A 16,655-nucleotide genomic window follows, 5' to 3' on the forward strand; every position below is an offset into this window, starting at 1 on the left:
TCATTATCTGTAAGAGAATAAGTTTTGCAATAATTATATAATTTTTGTACTTAAATGAATAAACGTATTTCTCTAAAATAGCCACTTAAGTATTTTACATGTAGCGACAGATCCATCCTATCTTCATTTGAGTTCCATCCATAGAACTCATTCGGGTAAAATTTCGTCATTTTTTCTCAAATAATTAATCCAAGCATACTCAAGGTCGATTCTACTGCATGAGTGAAAAGCCTTTCCAAAGGCTTATAACGTAATTGGCTGGTGAAAAGATATCTTCAAACTAGCATGCACTTTCGATAAAAAGAATATGTATTCTGTTCAACTGTGCTCATTATCATTGTAACGAAATCATCTCGTTTGTGCTTTGATTCAAACTGATGCTCAATTTGCAACAAGATGAGAAGGTTTTATATATATACTTGTCGTACTCTGTTTTAAATTTCTTTCCTAACTGATTTTTTTTTTCTTTTTTTTTAGAATTTCATTATTTCCCATTCTTTTATTCCTGATATTTGTTTTATCTGAATGCAGATGCAAGTCCTAAATGAAATTATATTGCATTATAATTGAAATCAATTATTGTAATCAAATTAACATTTAAAAGTTAGTATAATTTGTTAAATGCGTGTCTGCGAAATAGCTAAATTTTAATCATTCTTAAGCAAGAGTGCTGTTTTGTAAAATCGCTTTCTCATATGTTAATGCTTTATTTAAGTAAAATTATTTAGCTTAATCATTAGTTTTGTTTTACAAATGTTTAGGTTCATTATAAATTTTCTGATGTTCTTTTATATTACTCTGCCTTTTCTGAAGAATGTTACATCATAAAAATTGAATTGAAGATCAAATTTTGTACTCTATACTTACACACAGTATCTCAGATAATAATAATTACTAACGGGCAAGCCCTCCAGATGAGCGGGCTGCAGACAAAGCAAAATCTTTAAGTTCTATATACCCCTGAAAAGCAAATGTATGAAAAAATTTCAATATGAAAGATATTAATTCATCTTTCCAAGCAAAAACCAATTCGTAAATAACTTTTTTTTATTGCCGAATCAGGAAAAAAAAAAAACATTTGACACTTCAGGTTACTGCGTATGACGTCATGATGTAAATTTAATATAATAAAAAACCATTTTTGCAATATTAACAAAAACATTAACTTGAAAGTAATGTATCCTGGCAATTATACTAAACTGAAACAAAAGAATTTCTAAAAGCAACTATTTATTTAAAATGCTGAAGTTAACGAACAATTTTCGACATACAGTGACGTCACATGCAATCGCATGCTTTCTTCAACGTCAGAATATGATCTTATGTAAAACAATTTTCGAAATAAGCATTTTTATCTCCAAAGCGCGGAACTGTTGCCACTCGGAAAATTGAGAGCGAAAATTAGTGTTTTCAGAGTAGTCGTACAAGGATGAGAACAGTCGAAATTGCTCCCCACGAAGTTTTGGAATCGGGAATAATATCTTTAATGTTTGGGAATGCTATTTTTATTTCACATTTTGTAAAACTTAATTTTTTATTAACAATCTCTACTATTTGAAAGCGAACAATGGCAACAAAAAAAAAAAAAAAAAAGCTTTCTCGAAGTAAAACATATTTTTATCTCCAGCGTGCGAGACTGTTGCCACTCGGAAAATGAGGGCGAAAATTATCGTTTTCAGAGTTTTTAATTAATATCTCCGCTAATAAAATTCGTACGAAGATGAGAAAGGTCGAAATGGCTTCAACGAAATTTTGGAATCCGGTTGGGGGGGGGTACCTCACTCGAAAATCAACTCCCTGCCGTTACGGAGGATATTATGCCAGAAACAAACCGACAGACATGCAGATATTTTAACAGTAAATATACTAGCATTAATTGTGCATCTTCATAAATGAACGGGTAACTTCATAAATGATTATACGGGTTTATACAATTTTTATACCCACCATAACAAATAATCAAATGTAAGTAAGGACTTTTAAGAATGCTGCAATCAATTAATTAAACATGATTTATAATTAAAGGGGAATACTCCTAATAAAATTCTTATATTTCAAATTAAATTATGAAAGCTAAACAAACATGATGTGGACGGCAGAATGGAATGAAATTGTCTTTACTGACGAGTCACGCTTCTTCCTGAAACACCACGATGGTCGGATTCGAGTCTGGAGACACCGTAGAGAAAGGATGCTGAACAGCTGCGTTATGCATCACCACACTGGTCCTGCACCGGGTATTATGGTATGGGGCGGTATTGGATATCACTCTAGCACTTCTCTAGCACGCATTGCCGGCACTTTAAAGTTAAGGAAACGAAGCAGATAAATTAAAAGTCTAAATGTTTCACTGGTAGAACTGGAATTGGCCTGTTTGATAGTGGCCAGTTTAACAATGGGCTTCTAAACGGTAGGACTGATGGGCGCATACTGCTTTCGTGAACATTCTAAATGGTGTGAAGCAAGATGTCTTTGCCAAGCTTGCTCCGCTCATAATTTCTCTGACCATTTGATAACTAAGACATGATCTCAAAATTTTTTTCTCAAACCTGCACCTTCATGTTGGCTGCGAACGTTGTATTAGAAACATCGGTAACAACTGTTAAACACTGGGCACGCTAGTCTGACTGAGCCATTGTTTTTGAATCATTTTTGTAGGGCTATTTGTAAACCAATGTAAATAATCCAATTCCCTAAATTGAAAAAAATGCGAATTCTTTAATTATTATATTTTATTGCACTACCTTCCTCGGGGTTCAGAGCATTCTAATTTGCTAATAAATAGAGCATTGACCCATAACTAGTCCCAAATGACCTAACAATATATCTTATATGTGCCTATGGATTTCGTATTTCCCATGAACTTTAGAGCCATTCTACGCGTCCATTTTTGCTGCAGATTTTATTTCGTAACAGTGAAGCAATCATCAGAAAACTTCGTACGTTTGTTTTCCTGGAGAAGCGAAAAAAAGAATGTTGTTTATATTACACAGCTGGGATAGTTTAGGAAAGGAATTGTCAGGACCTTCTCCTGCACACATTTTGCTTATAAGCTCTGACACCTGTTGTCTAGCTTCGTTCATTTCGCACTCCATCAACGCCTTTCTTTCTCGAATTCTTTAGCACTCTGCAGAATAATAACGAACCAACTGGTAAATTTTTCTCAAGCTAAACTTCGATGAACGAGGGTCTGAAAATCCACTACTGACATGTAATTTATCACATATGCTAACTTTGAGTTAGGTGTCTTGTCTTTTATTTTGTAACATTCAGCGTTTTGCATTTCACGCATAAGTCTAGTAAAAGTTCGCAAGATGTTCTGAAAAACTACCTATACTTACAAATTTTCGTTCGAAGTAAGGTTAATTGAAATAACTTACGTGCTTGTTATTACGAAGCTGAAAATCGGTAAGTAAAGCTGAATGACTTATAGGGTGTCAAACAATGTAAAACCTTGTTTAAAAATTGTATTTTTATGTCATCCAGCTCTTCAGTATAAAATTTTAAATTTCAGAGTGACCTTTAATTTTATCTCATAAATCTCAAAATTTCAGTGTAGTTTAAAGCCGTGCCTAATTCTCCAAAATACTTATCTGCATTACAGTAAGCAATAAATATTTTATCCAATAGATATATTAAAAAGGCCTATAAAATAAATGCGCATTTTCCGCACTTCTTATCTGAACGTAATACTTCACCAATACTTCTGAATAAATAAATTCAATAAGCAAAAAGTTGTTACATAAAAATAATGTTACAACTTTGTAGCAAAAACGTCCCAATGAAGAAGCTATAATATATTTAGGCAAACGACTGAAAATACGTTTCAAGTAAAACTGATAATAAAGAAGTTTCAAGTAAACTGAAGAATCGTCATGAACTTTCTTATTTCATGACGGCATCTAATTGTTATATGCATGAATTATAATTAAGAAAGTATGGTTAATAATATTTAACTATTGATATTAGTGGCATTATAAATTCATTAAAAAGCACATTTGATTAAAAAATAACGTCAGGTTTATTTTTGATATTTAATAAAAGATAAATATAAAATGGGAAGTAATGTGTAATTAGTACGTGATCCTTAAAGGGTACTCATAGACATGGTCTTATCACACGAAAAAAAAATTAAATTATAAAATATCTTTTTCTGGTGAAGCATAAAAAATATATATGAAGTAATATATAACAAATATTTATCATATATTTAAAATAGCACTTCCGAAAAATTTATATTGCCTTAATTACTTTCCAAGTCGAACGCACTTAACAATTCGAGTGTGAAATTGCCTTGGCTCTCGCAAATATAAGACATTTCTCAACCTGAAGCAAAAGAGCTTATTTTAGAAACTCTTTTGAGTAGATAAATGAGTTTATTACTGAATGAAACAGAAGTCTGAAATAGAACAGTTTACTGGATGATGTATGCATATTTATTTTTCCAAATACCAGAATACATTTTTTTTCGTTTGCATCATTCTTGAAATCTCTAATCAGAAAATTTGAATACAGTTTTAATATTTTTGAAAACGGTTTTCTTTTCCAGACGTGCTTTGATGTTAAAATGGTTTTTGTATTACCATACATAACCGCTTAAGAATGTCTGAAAATAGACCTATACCGGGTGATTATAAAATAACTCGCAAAATGCAAAGCGGATACAGGGGGCCGAAATAAACCAATTTTGAACAGCCCGTTTTGAAAATATCAGTTTTTAACCACTATTTTTAAATATATAATCTTATACGCTGTGTCTTGAAAAAGTAATTAATTCTAAACTAGCAAGCCTACCATACATACTAATTCAACTAAAATCTGAATATGAAAATTACGTTGGAATTTTTTCACCTTTCTCTAAGGGAACAGAAAGCCACTAATGATTGGTTGCATGAGATTGCTGACAACTGGTGGCTCGTTCAAATCTCAACGAAAGTGTTCAAATCTCAACGAAATGCCTCCTGAATGGAAGTTTTCGTGGTTCTCCAAAAGTATAAAATGAATATCAGATAGTTTCTGTTAAAATGCATTTCAAGAAGGTATCCCTTTACTTATACAGATAACCCTCGCTTGTTTTGATGTGATCAATTAAACAAACAACATATGTAGTTAAACCTATTTGCTGAAATTCAAATTGTTATCTAGCTGTTGACTATGTAGTATGTTTGACGTTATTTATTGTCATACTGAGCTCATCCACAAAATAAGTACCGTTTGAATGTTAAAAAATTAGCAATCCGTTTACATTTGTATTTTATTACATAAGCCTTTACACATGTTAAACTACTTTCCGCCATATGCACCATGAGAATTAAGGTGAGTCATATCTGGGCACAAATTGCAGCATATCCGCTTCTGTGACATGAACCAGTTCTGGACGTTTACTTTGATCTCATCGTCACATGCAAAGTATTGGCCAGCAAAACGGTTTTGATATTAGAAAACAAATAGATGTCTGATGGAACTAGGCCCGGACTACGAGGAGGGTGACAGAGTTGTTCGCAGCGAAACGAATCAAACAGAGTCGTCGTTACGCATGTGTGGTATGCGGTCACGCTTTATCATGAACAAACACAATACCAAAAATCAGGAATCCTTGCCTCTTGCTCTATGCCTCTCACCATAAATTCTTTAGTGTCTCACTTTAAGCTGTAGCATTGGTTGTTGTGCCTCGTTCCATTTAATCCACTAACAAAATTCGTTGATAGTCCCAAAGACCGTGCACATGGTTTTCTTTGAAGAATGAGGTGGCTTTGCATTTTTTAGATTTGGAGTATCAGTATGCCACCATTTCAGTGATTTTCGTTTCATTTCAGATGTCTAGAAAAAAATCCATGTTTCATCGCCTATGAGAATTCTTTTCAAAACATAAAATTTCCTTCTGTCACATAGCGCTTCAAAATTTCCAAGCCTATTCTCATGAGTTTCCATTTTTTAAAATGCTTTGAGAAATCAGAAATCCTGAATCGCCGATTGGAACGAGCATTTTCAATGATACGGGGCAATAATTCTTCGGTGATCTACAACGCGCGTCCACTGCGCTCCTCGTCGCGAACATTCTCCCTTTCTTCTTTAAACTTCTTAATACACTTTCACACCATACTTTCACCATACATCGCCTTCTCACCATCATCGCCTTCTCTCTTATCTGACGATAAATTTCACAAAGTTGAAAATTTCTCGCATTCAAGCGCGTCATAATGGCTGATCAAGCTTAGAATTTATTTTTATTCCATGTGATAAGACAATAACCTATGGTTGTACTTCAAAGATTTCGTACTAATTACACATTATTTCATATTTCGTACCTTTTAGCAAATATCAAAAAACATGAGGGTAATTTTTTTTATTTTTTAATTAAATGTGGTTCGTAATGAGTTTATGATGCCACTAACACAGATAATAAACTATTGTAAATTGAATAGAAATACGGTCTTAATTATAATACATGCACGTAATGATCACATGCCGTTTCAAAGAACGTTCATGATAATTCTTTACCAAAATACCTGAGTTTCTGATAACGTTAGTAAGTTGGGAATTTCTGATATCTTTCCAGTTTCGGTCGACAAACTTTAGAAATCATTTCTTCTCGACTAACTAAAAACACTGAAATTAGTCCGCATGCTTTAAAATAAATGGAAATTAAAACATATTTGAGCCTTTTTCGTGAGGAGAAATTTAAAGTATTTTAGAGAATAATTCAATGAATTATTTTATTTTCTGATAGGTGAATTTTTGACTAATTATTAAAGCTTTAATTTTAAATTCTTAATACGTTATTGAACATTTTATTTTATAGTACGATGGTCGTTCAATTCCCTTTACTTCACTTGAAGGAATATTTAGTTTTATAGTTAGTGTTTATGTAGAAGTGAGGGGGTTCCATCTATTAGCATTTCTATAGTTTAGTAGAAATGCATGAAAATATCTTTCTTGTACATATATTTTTATTATAATATTAGATATTTAATCATGTCTTAATCGTAAGTAACAATTATTTTATGTGTTATTTAAGTAAATATAAGCAACTCTTATTCTTTTCTTGTATTTTTTCCACAACTAGAACAGTTTCAAAACATTATTTTTGCTGTAAAATACGTTGTAATTTAAAACTTCTTTATGCAATCCTTATAATCGAAATTTTAAATTCATTCATTGTTATAAAAATTACTGAGTTTTCTGAAAACAATTAATACTATTCAAATTCAAAATTAAATTTTTGAGTACTTTATTCTGAGGCAAGGAAGAAAGAATAGCCTTTAGAAAGTAAAAACCTTTTGGCATACTGCCAACCTGAGGGGAATTGTGACGCTGCCATTCCGTAGCTTCAGTAACTAGCTTCATTTTCGTCTACTTACCTCAAAATGAGAAAAGTTAAAACGAAATTTTCTGCCTACTTCAGGTAGTCATTTACTACAGATGAACATTTTTTCTTCTTTCTTAGCGTTGTTATAATGATATTGCCATTCTGTGAAACTTAATTTGTAGCAAAATTAAGTACCCGGGGAATTTGAAACACTGTTTCCTACCTATTTATTTAAGACTTTGTCAATTTACCGAATAAACACTGAAGGGATTCTCGACAACCAAACAAATTCGATAAATTTTCGGATGAAGTTACTCCAAGTTTCAACTTCTAGAAGGTAAACGATTCCAGTTAAAGAGCAAAATGTAGGAAATATTTTATTAAGAAATAATTAAGGCAGATAACCCTAGTGTGCTTTGCCATAATAAAAATACACCAAATGCACCAGTTTAGAAAGGCAGAACTTGGTCTCATCGATTTCGCTGTGATGCACTCAATCTGCTGCGAGCATTATGTAGACAATTATGTGGAAAAAGAGGGCTAGTCAAACGAGAAGTTTGAAGTTCAAATCCATGAGGCGGTGCTCTTATAATTTATTATTATTAATTAATTCCTCAAGCATTGCCTTCCTTGTTTTAGAAGAAAATTTATTCGTGAAAACTATTTTAAGGCAATACACAAAAGGAAATATATCATAATATTTTAATTTGTTAATAATTTTATTTTACCTTATTGTTCTTTTCTAGAAATGTATTCAAAACTGATAGATTAGTTATCACAAAACTGTACAAAATATAAAATGTTAATACCGGGTGCGGTATAAAAAAATAACAACTTGCTGCACTTGAAATTTTTATCTTGAATAATATGCTTGTGTAACACAAATTTTAGTGAAAACATTTGCGGGTCTGTCTAGCCCCCTCCTCCGATATCTGAGAAAGAAGTTTGTTTGCGGTAATGATGTCAAAAACTTCAAAGAAAATCTCTCCCCCCCCAAAAAAAAATTTACTTGCGATAAAACATCATATATTCAATGTGACGATATGCTATTTTTTAACAATTTGAATTTTTATGATAAATATCATCTATCATTTATGTATAAATGTGTGGAAAGGTAAAATAGTTTGAATAAAATAAATTTAAAACTTTTATTTCGAAGGTTTTCGTATTACATATTTCTTATCTGTTAGTTCGATTTTTCATGAATAAATATTCTTTCAGAATAATACAATGCTATAGGAATTGTTGCATAATACTAGTAAATAAATAAATGTGTAACCGCTTTGTGCACTGAAATTCAAACTGTAGACTTTTCGTATGAAGCCCCATGCGCTGCCCGGCTTCCCTCAATTGTGTACAATTGTGAAAGCTATTTAAAAATGTAACCGAATTTTCTTGTTCATTTCTGATCAGTCAGGGGTAGGCGTTTGCAGATGCGTTTACTCTGAGTTCTGAGTTATCAAGATTATCAAGAATTTACTAAACAGTTATGCAAAATTTGTAAGCGAAATCAGTGGATCCAAAGTTGCTTACTTGCAAAGGTTAATCAGGAAACGATTTAAAGGTGTATGGCCAGAATAAATATGTAAATCAACTTAAATTTCCATGGTTTTCATTTAAAAAAATCATAGTTTCGAAATTTTGTTCTACATAGCCACAGAATAAAAACCACGATTTGCAATACAATTAACTGAATTTGAAAATTGAAGGAATTCTTTTATGGGTTCTGTCAAAATGTTAATGATAATAACTAGCTTTATTGTAAAAAAATTACGATGTCTGTAAAGGTAACTACTGTTAATACCACAACTGAGTCAATGTTTCAATTTATATTCTTCTTCTTTTGTTCATCAGAAATCTTTCTCTAAACTCCATATAAAATATCATGAATGAAGTGTATCGAATGCAATTAGATAATCTTTTAAATGTTACTAAAAATGTTTGTATTAATACTGAGATTTTCTTGTTTTTGATTTGTGGGTGTTAAATTACTTGGCTTCATTTGACATTCATATCTTGCTACTATGAAATTTCAGAAAGTTTAGACTATTATAAACTGCTATAATAGCTCTTAACTAGGCTTAATTAATAAGTTAAAAGCTTAATATATGAGGTATTTTCTCCCTTCTTTTTGCTTGATTTCGTGGTGTAACGGTAGCACACTCGGCGTGTACTCGAGAGGTCCAGGTTCGAGTCTCGGCTAGGGCATTGCACGTTTTTCACATCTCCTGCTTCAAAAAATCCTACTAACTATATAGTGGCGGCCGAATTAAAAGGTGGTGCTATGATGATTCTTCACTACCAGGATTTGGGAATGGATCCCCTAATCCCTAGTCGACTTTTAAAAGCGGGAGTAAATAAGGTACTTTCTGCCTCATTTCTGCATGCCTTCGTGGTGTAATAGTTCGAGTCCCGGCGAGGGCAGAGCTGTTCATCGAAGTCAAACAGAGCTTTGTTGACTACAAAGTATCGACAAAACTGATAGCGATACCGACCAAATAATCTCTCTTTCGCCAACAAATAAATAAATAAAGAAATAATTTTAATCTGTTGTTTGGAAAAAGAGGATTACAAGGCCAAAGAATTATTAACAATAGCAAAAGCAGTGATCAAAGTGACGAATGAAATAAGCGAAAGAATTTAATTTTTGTTTGTGGTTAATGACGTTTTGTTTCCGCTTAATTGACTTCTTATGCAAAAACAAGTGTTTGATATCCAGATATATTAGCAACATTAATAGTAGTTTCCAGTTAGATTCTAAAAAACCGAATTCTTTTAATTACTCCCAAAAATTTTGATAATCTTCAGCTGGTAGCGCATTCGTCCTTTTCTGAGCATTAATTACAAGTTGAGCTTTAAAGTCTTTTAAGAAATGAGAAATTACACTTAATGTCTAAAATTAAAATGAAAAAGATTTATATTTATATTTGTAACGAGATCCTATTCATTTGACTTCTGGTAGCACATAAGATGAATAATTTGAAATACTACCTGAGAGAAACATTTCAATCTTTTACATAATGTATAGTCTAATTCCACTGAAAGTATCAGTTACCCGTCTTCTCACTAAGTATTGAGGCAACAATGTTTTACGTTAGAATGCTATATTGAGGTTATAAAATTGTGCTAGGGGAACCCTGATTTCAAAATTAAATATCTCTACAACAAAAATAGATAGAATTATGCCGTAAACTGTACATTCATTAGCAAAACTGTAAAAATGGTGTACAAAAGTTTAGAAAATTTAGTTACGACAATCGTTAACAGATGGCGCTCTGCGCTGAAAACTCTTTCTCTGAAAGGAGTCAAAAAAAGAAAAAAAATAAAGTGAAGCAGCCTTTGCAATTAAAATGAAATTTTTTCAAAATATTCACCATTCGAAACAATGAGGTGGCGTAAACGAACAATGAAATTTGACATCACGTCTTGCAATATCTCGACGGAAATGGAATCACATGCAACACCAATAAACGACTCAAGCTCATCTAGAGTAGCAGGATTGTTTCGACAGACAGCGTCTTTCAATGCGCCCCACAGAAAGAAGTCACAAGGACTCAGATCGGGAGAATATGGAGGCCAAGCTATTCCTGTGTCAGTAAATTGAGGATAATATAAAGCAATTACTCTATTCCAAAATATTCATGAAGTAAGTGAAAAACTTTATTTGTTCGATGTGGTCGAGCCCCATTCTTGCAGGAACTAGTCGATACCTGGTCGAGTGCTAGTTATTACGCTAGTCATACGCTAGTTGAGTGCTGACAAATTGTTCCGAAGTTGTAACCTAACGTTCAGTAGTTATCGTTTCTCGTACGAAAAAGGGTCCGATAATGCCTCTGGCACATACCTCAGCCCATGCCATAACTTTAGACGAATGCAGCGCTTTTTCTTCACACAAATGAGGATTTTCGGTACCCCAATATTTCCAGTTTTGTTTATTAACGATTCCATTCAAATGAAAATGTGCATCATCTGTGAACCAGATGCAGCTCACATCAAATCTGTCGTTGTCGATCATTGTTAGAATCTGATTCGCAAAGTCAACCCTTTGTTGCACACCTTTCATGGGTATGGCCTGATGACTTTGGATTTTGTATGGAAACAGCCGTAGGCTATTTTTAAATATTTTTTTTGTGTGCTCGTGTACTTCAAACCTGTCTCTGATGCAATCCGTCGGATGCTTTTCCTAGGATTTTGCTGAACAAATCCAGAAACTTTGGCTGCATCTTCAGGAGTGACTATAGTTTGCTTAGGCCCAACATTTCCCTTTCGATCATCAGACACGCTGCCAGTCCATTCGAATTTCGCGAAGAGCATGCGAATGGTTTTCGCATCGGGTCCAACTGGAACATTGAATCGGTTTTGAAAACTGCGACGTGTTGCTGCAGGACTGTGTTCTAAGTGGTGAAATTCCAGAACCAAAATACACGTTGTTCAATGGAATACATTACTTCACTTTCTACGCTAGCCTCTTTTCACTAGCCAACAGTTGCACTGATCACTTTCGATTTCAAAGCACATTTTAAAGGCTATTGATAGGTCATTGCGATTAAAGCGCCATCTGTTAGCGATTTTCATAACTAAATTTTATAAATTTTTGTACACCATTCTTACAGTTTTGCTAATAAAAATACAGTTTACCGCATAATTCTATCGATGTTTGTTGTAGAGATATTTAATTTTGAAATCAGGGCTTATTCGCTGATCACCCTATATTACCTGATATTACTGTTGTACGCTGGTGAAATAAATTAAGAGAATTTGCTATTTTATCCATTTGCATGAAAAGAACTGAACTGAAAAAAAACCACTGCTTCTAAATAAAAATGCAAATCTTGTACTGCAAATACATAAGCGTACACGTGCGTGTAGGCGGAGCCAGCAGAAAAATAGGCTTTATAAGCGTGTGGAGGGTAAGACGAATTGCGTTCGCTAGCACACCTCAACCAATTTTTCGGTGTTATCTTGCAGCAATTGGTTAAATTCACATCGGAACAGTAAAAATGAGTAACCGCCAACGTTTAGATGATGGAATGAGGTGGGGAATTGTGGGGAGGCTAGAGACAGGCCAATCGTAAATCCAGATATGCAGAGAGTTTAATTTAACGCCCAGCGTCGTGTGTAACCTATGGAAACAGTTCCAGGATGCTAATCCATCGAGAGAAAGTCTGGGCAAGGTCGTCCAAGAGCAACGATGGCCGGAGAAGTTCGCTATTTGTCCAATTTAGCGAGGCGTAACAGAGGGGCTACAGCTTCTCAGCTCTCTGGGAACCTGTATGCAGCCATAGGAACCAGTGTAACACAAGGGTGACTGTTTCCAAAAGACTGAAAGAGCGAGGGTTGTTTGCCAGCAGACCGCTGTTTGCGTTCCGCTCACGTCTACGGACAGGAGAGTCCGATTAGCATGGTGCAGGTAGCTTAGCGATTGGAGTACTGAGCAATGGGCGACCGTTCTGTTCACCGATGAGTCCCGTTTTAGCCTAAACACCGATTCTCGCGGTACTTTCATATGGAGAGAGCCAGGGATCCGCTATCTACCCTCCAATGTCCGCGAAATCAACAATTATAGCGGTGGCGGTGTAATGGTCTGGGCAGCTATCATGTTGGATGGCCGCACACCTCTCCGCGTCTTTGTCAAAGGCTCTGTAACTGATGTGAGGTATAGGGATGAGATCTTCGAGCCCTATGTTCGCCTTTTCCGGGCAGCAATGGGCAGTTCATCTTGAATGACGATAACGCGAGGCCACATAGAGCTCTTCTGGTCGATGAATTTCTCGAGAGTGAGGATATTCGCCGGATGGATTGGCAGCCAAGTTTCCAGACCTCAATCCTATATAGCAAGTCTGGGAGGGCAAATGCAACCCCCCTCCGAGAACAATCCAGGAACTGAAAACAGCTTTGCTGAATCAGTGGGACCATTTGCCAAAGGCACTGATAAACTGCTTTATTTCCAGTATGATATCACGCTGCGAGGCCTGTATGGCTGGCTGTAAGAGGGGCCATACCCCCTATTAACCCATTTCTTTTGTGTCTTCTGCAACCGCTGTTTCAGAACTTGAGACTCCCATGAGTGTTACACACGAACATGTGTGTCTATTATAACTGTTGAATGTTTATTTTGTTTGTATTATATCAACCTATGTTCACACCAAATTTTATTAAAATCTGCCCAGTAGTTCTGGAGATCGTAGATCAAATACGAAAATTCTCTTAATTTATTTCACCAGTGTAGGTTCTACAGAGAATTCGTTATTTCAAAATAGTAAACATCTTTTCGTATTTTATTAAAAAGTAATGGCATGAATATATATAGATATATATACTATATATCTATATATATATAGAGAGAGAGAGAGAGAGGCTGCACTCCACGCAGCGAGAAAAGAGGATTCTTCTGTAATAATTAACAGAGACTAAAAATGTCAAATTCGACAAAATAAAATGAAGAAATAAATGTTTTTTGGTAGGTGGTGTGTACAAAAGACAACAACAATATATGTGCCAATACAATATGTGAAAGAAAATCAAAATAAAATATGAACTAATCTTCTTTACTAATCCCAAACTAGACTTATGAGCGTCTAGTTCGGAATACGAGGTTTTTTATTGAGTAAAAAAATAAACCTTGTTAATGAACAGATTAAAAATTTGATAATTTGTTAAATATAAATAACTAAGAAAGGGCTTAATAAGGTCTTGCACCATGAGATTTTGCTTTTAAATAACTGGCATTCAAAGTAAAAAAATGTGCACCTTCCAGCTGTATCCTGTTCAGAGAATTTAAGCTATTCACACAAACATACCCAGCCCTAAGCTATATATAAGCTAAAATAAACATAAAATAATTCCTTAAAAGTACATCATTTCATTTCTGAAATTAATATATATAAACATTAAGAACTTATGTGTTATTCTGTCTGCCGTGAAACTGTCGCCAAGCAGTGCGATTTGGCTACAGTTATGGATAAGCGTTAAGTAACAACACACTTCTTTTATGTAACACCAACTGATTCTCGACAAATCACTTTTTTTTCCATGATTTTATAAATTAACTGTTACTACTGTATTTTTTCTTATATTTTGAAAAAAGATTAACATTTGATACCTATCTTTTACACGCAGTTATCAGTGGATTATTTTTAGCATAGTTATGGTATCCTACCATTGAAGAACGTGTGCGTTAATAGACAAGATAGGTTGAGCCAAATATGTCCGTTGAAACGGTAATACATTGAACAACTAAGGGAAATTTATACTTACAGCTTTCTAAATGGAGCATCCTGAAAATTCAAAGTAGTAGACTTACAAAATAGTGGAAATCAACAATGAGTCGAATACAGATTTATTAACTAAAGAGGATTCAATTCCTTCAGAATTATGCAAAAATGGATGGTTAATAAATGTCGTGGTTGACTGAGTACTTCGTAAGTAGCAGTAACATTAATTTTATAGCTTTGTTCGTTCATAAAAACCAAAATATGGCTTATTGAATATCAACTGAAATTAAATCAAACCAAATAGCAGATGTTATATCGTGGGACGTTATGCTTGTTCATAATTGGTGCTAAATCCCGCTTTTTAGCGATAGATTAACAGTAGACAGGTTTATACGTAAGTAACGTAAACAATTCAATAATTAGAGCCAACTACATTAGTATATGTAATGAAAAATTCACATTAATTCTGCCTTTCATAGGATCCCCAGCTGAAAGCTGGTTTCGGGAAAAATAGCGTTTAGATGTTCTTTTATGGAAATATGCAACAGATCACCAAATCAGCGAAGCATTGCGAAATATCGCCAACTTGGCGAAAAATGTGAGCTAAGGCCTATCGACCGAAATTCTTTGCAGATTTGGGCTTCTAAATGATCTGCTTTCACTCTTTAAGTTTTGATCAGTTCAGAATTACCAAATATATAGCAATGCGCATTATATAAATATTAAAAAAATTGCATGGCTACAAGTTCGAATAAACTCAAATTCACGCTAAACTTATGGCATAAAATACGAGAACTAAACAAATAAATTAATACTCTAATTATTAATACAACACATACACACACACATCCCCACAAAATTCAAATATTTACAAAAATTACAATAATAGAATTACATGCATTTAGGGGATGAAATCTTTAATTTGATTTAATTGAGAATTTATAAAAGTACTTATTCATAGAGTAATATCGAAAGATATTTTTAATACAGCACATTACGTAGCTTATGTATAATAATAATTTGCGCGCAATCTAAATAGAATGTTTAATATTGTAAACAATGATTTACTTTTAAATTACTGCGTTGTTCTTATTCGCCCGAATAGCATCAAGAGGCAATTTACAATCATGAATCATTTTGTATCAGGAAACATTCCATCCTAACATCTATCACTCCTATGTGATCTATGGCTACGCTTTATCACCTCGGTACGCTTCTTGAAAATAAAAATCCCTCGTAGTAAAATTGCAAGATCACTTGTAGTAAAATTGCAAGATGACAGCAGAAATGAAAAGTTGTAAAGTAAATTTTAAATTTTCGAGTATACTAAATTCTTTTTACGTTATAATATTATATTTTGGAGTCCTGTTTCTTGATTGAGATATGAAGAAAAAATGTTAAAAGGACATATTTCAAACTAAACTTCTGTCATGCATTTTTAACTTACCAACCACCGTATTCTATTGCAGTAATTACCAGTAGTCATTCACATAATTTATTTAACTTAATTAAAATTTAAATTATTAAAAATAAAAAGGGGGTGCTTTAATTTTCATTTTTTAAAATGGCAAAAAAATCATGTTGGTAGCTCACCTCACTGAATATATTTATATAAAATGTTTTGAATAAAATAATTGTTAATCAGGGAATGTTGTTCATAATAAAATAAGTTTCTTTTGATAATGTTTGCCTGACTAAACACAACTTTTAAAGGTATTTTCTCCATCCTTCCAGCATCCCTTCGCGGATTAACGGTAGCACACTTGGCGCGTATTCAAGAAGTCAATGTTCAAGTCCCGGTGAGGATATTGCTCATTTTCCAGTCTCCTGCATAGAAACACCTAATAACCCTATAACCTTGACATCTAATTTTAGACCTCCAATTTCAGATGTGAAGCGAATGAGAAATTATCTAAAATTCTTTGATACTCATTTTTAAATAAAGAATATTTAATCATTAAGTGCTATGAAACTAATGACAATATCTAATCTAAAGCAAAAAATATGTTTTAAAAATTCATTTTCACCTAATTAAATATTAAATAATATTTAATTATCTTGTAATTAAATAATATTGTTACGAAATGTACAGGGGTGGTAAGATGGCTTCTCCGCAAAGCAGTTTTAGGGTT

General features: G+C 33.5%; 1 protein-coding gene and 1 long non-coding RNA gene across 2 annotated transcripts in view; one reads left to right on the forward strand and one right to left on the reverse strand.

Annotated features, from left to right (window-relative positions):
• Nucleotides 1-16,655, forward strand: part of LOC118197850 (5-hydroxytryptamine receptor 2C-like) — a 1,008,613-nt gene that overhangs the window by 378,862 nt on the left and 613,096 nt on the right. The window lies entirely within an intron of this gene.
• The window catches only part of LOC118198877 (uncharacterized), a 350,501-nt gene that overhangs the window by 41,454 nt on the left and 292,392 nt on the right, over nt 1-16,655 (reverse strand). The window lies entirely within an intron of this gene.

Source organism: Stegodyphus dumicola, chromosome 10, assembly GCF_044657685.1.
Source record: "Stegodyphus dumicola isolate Sdum_Otavi_A_Nest chromosome 10, ASM4465768v1".
Taxonomy (NCBI): Eukaryota; Metazoa; Arthropoda; class Arachnida; order Araneae; family Eresidae; genus Stegodyphus; species Stegodyphus dumicola.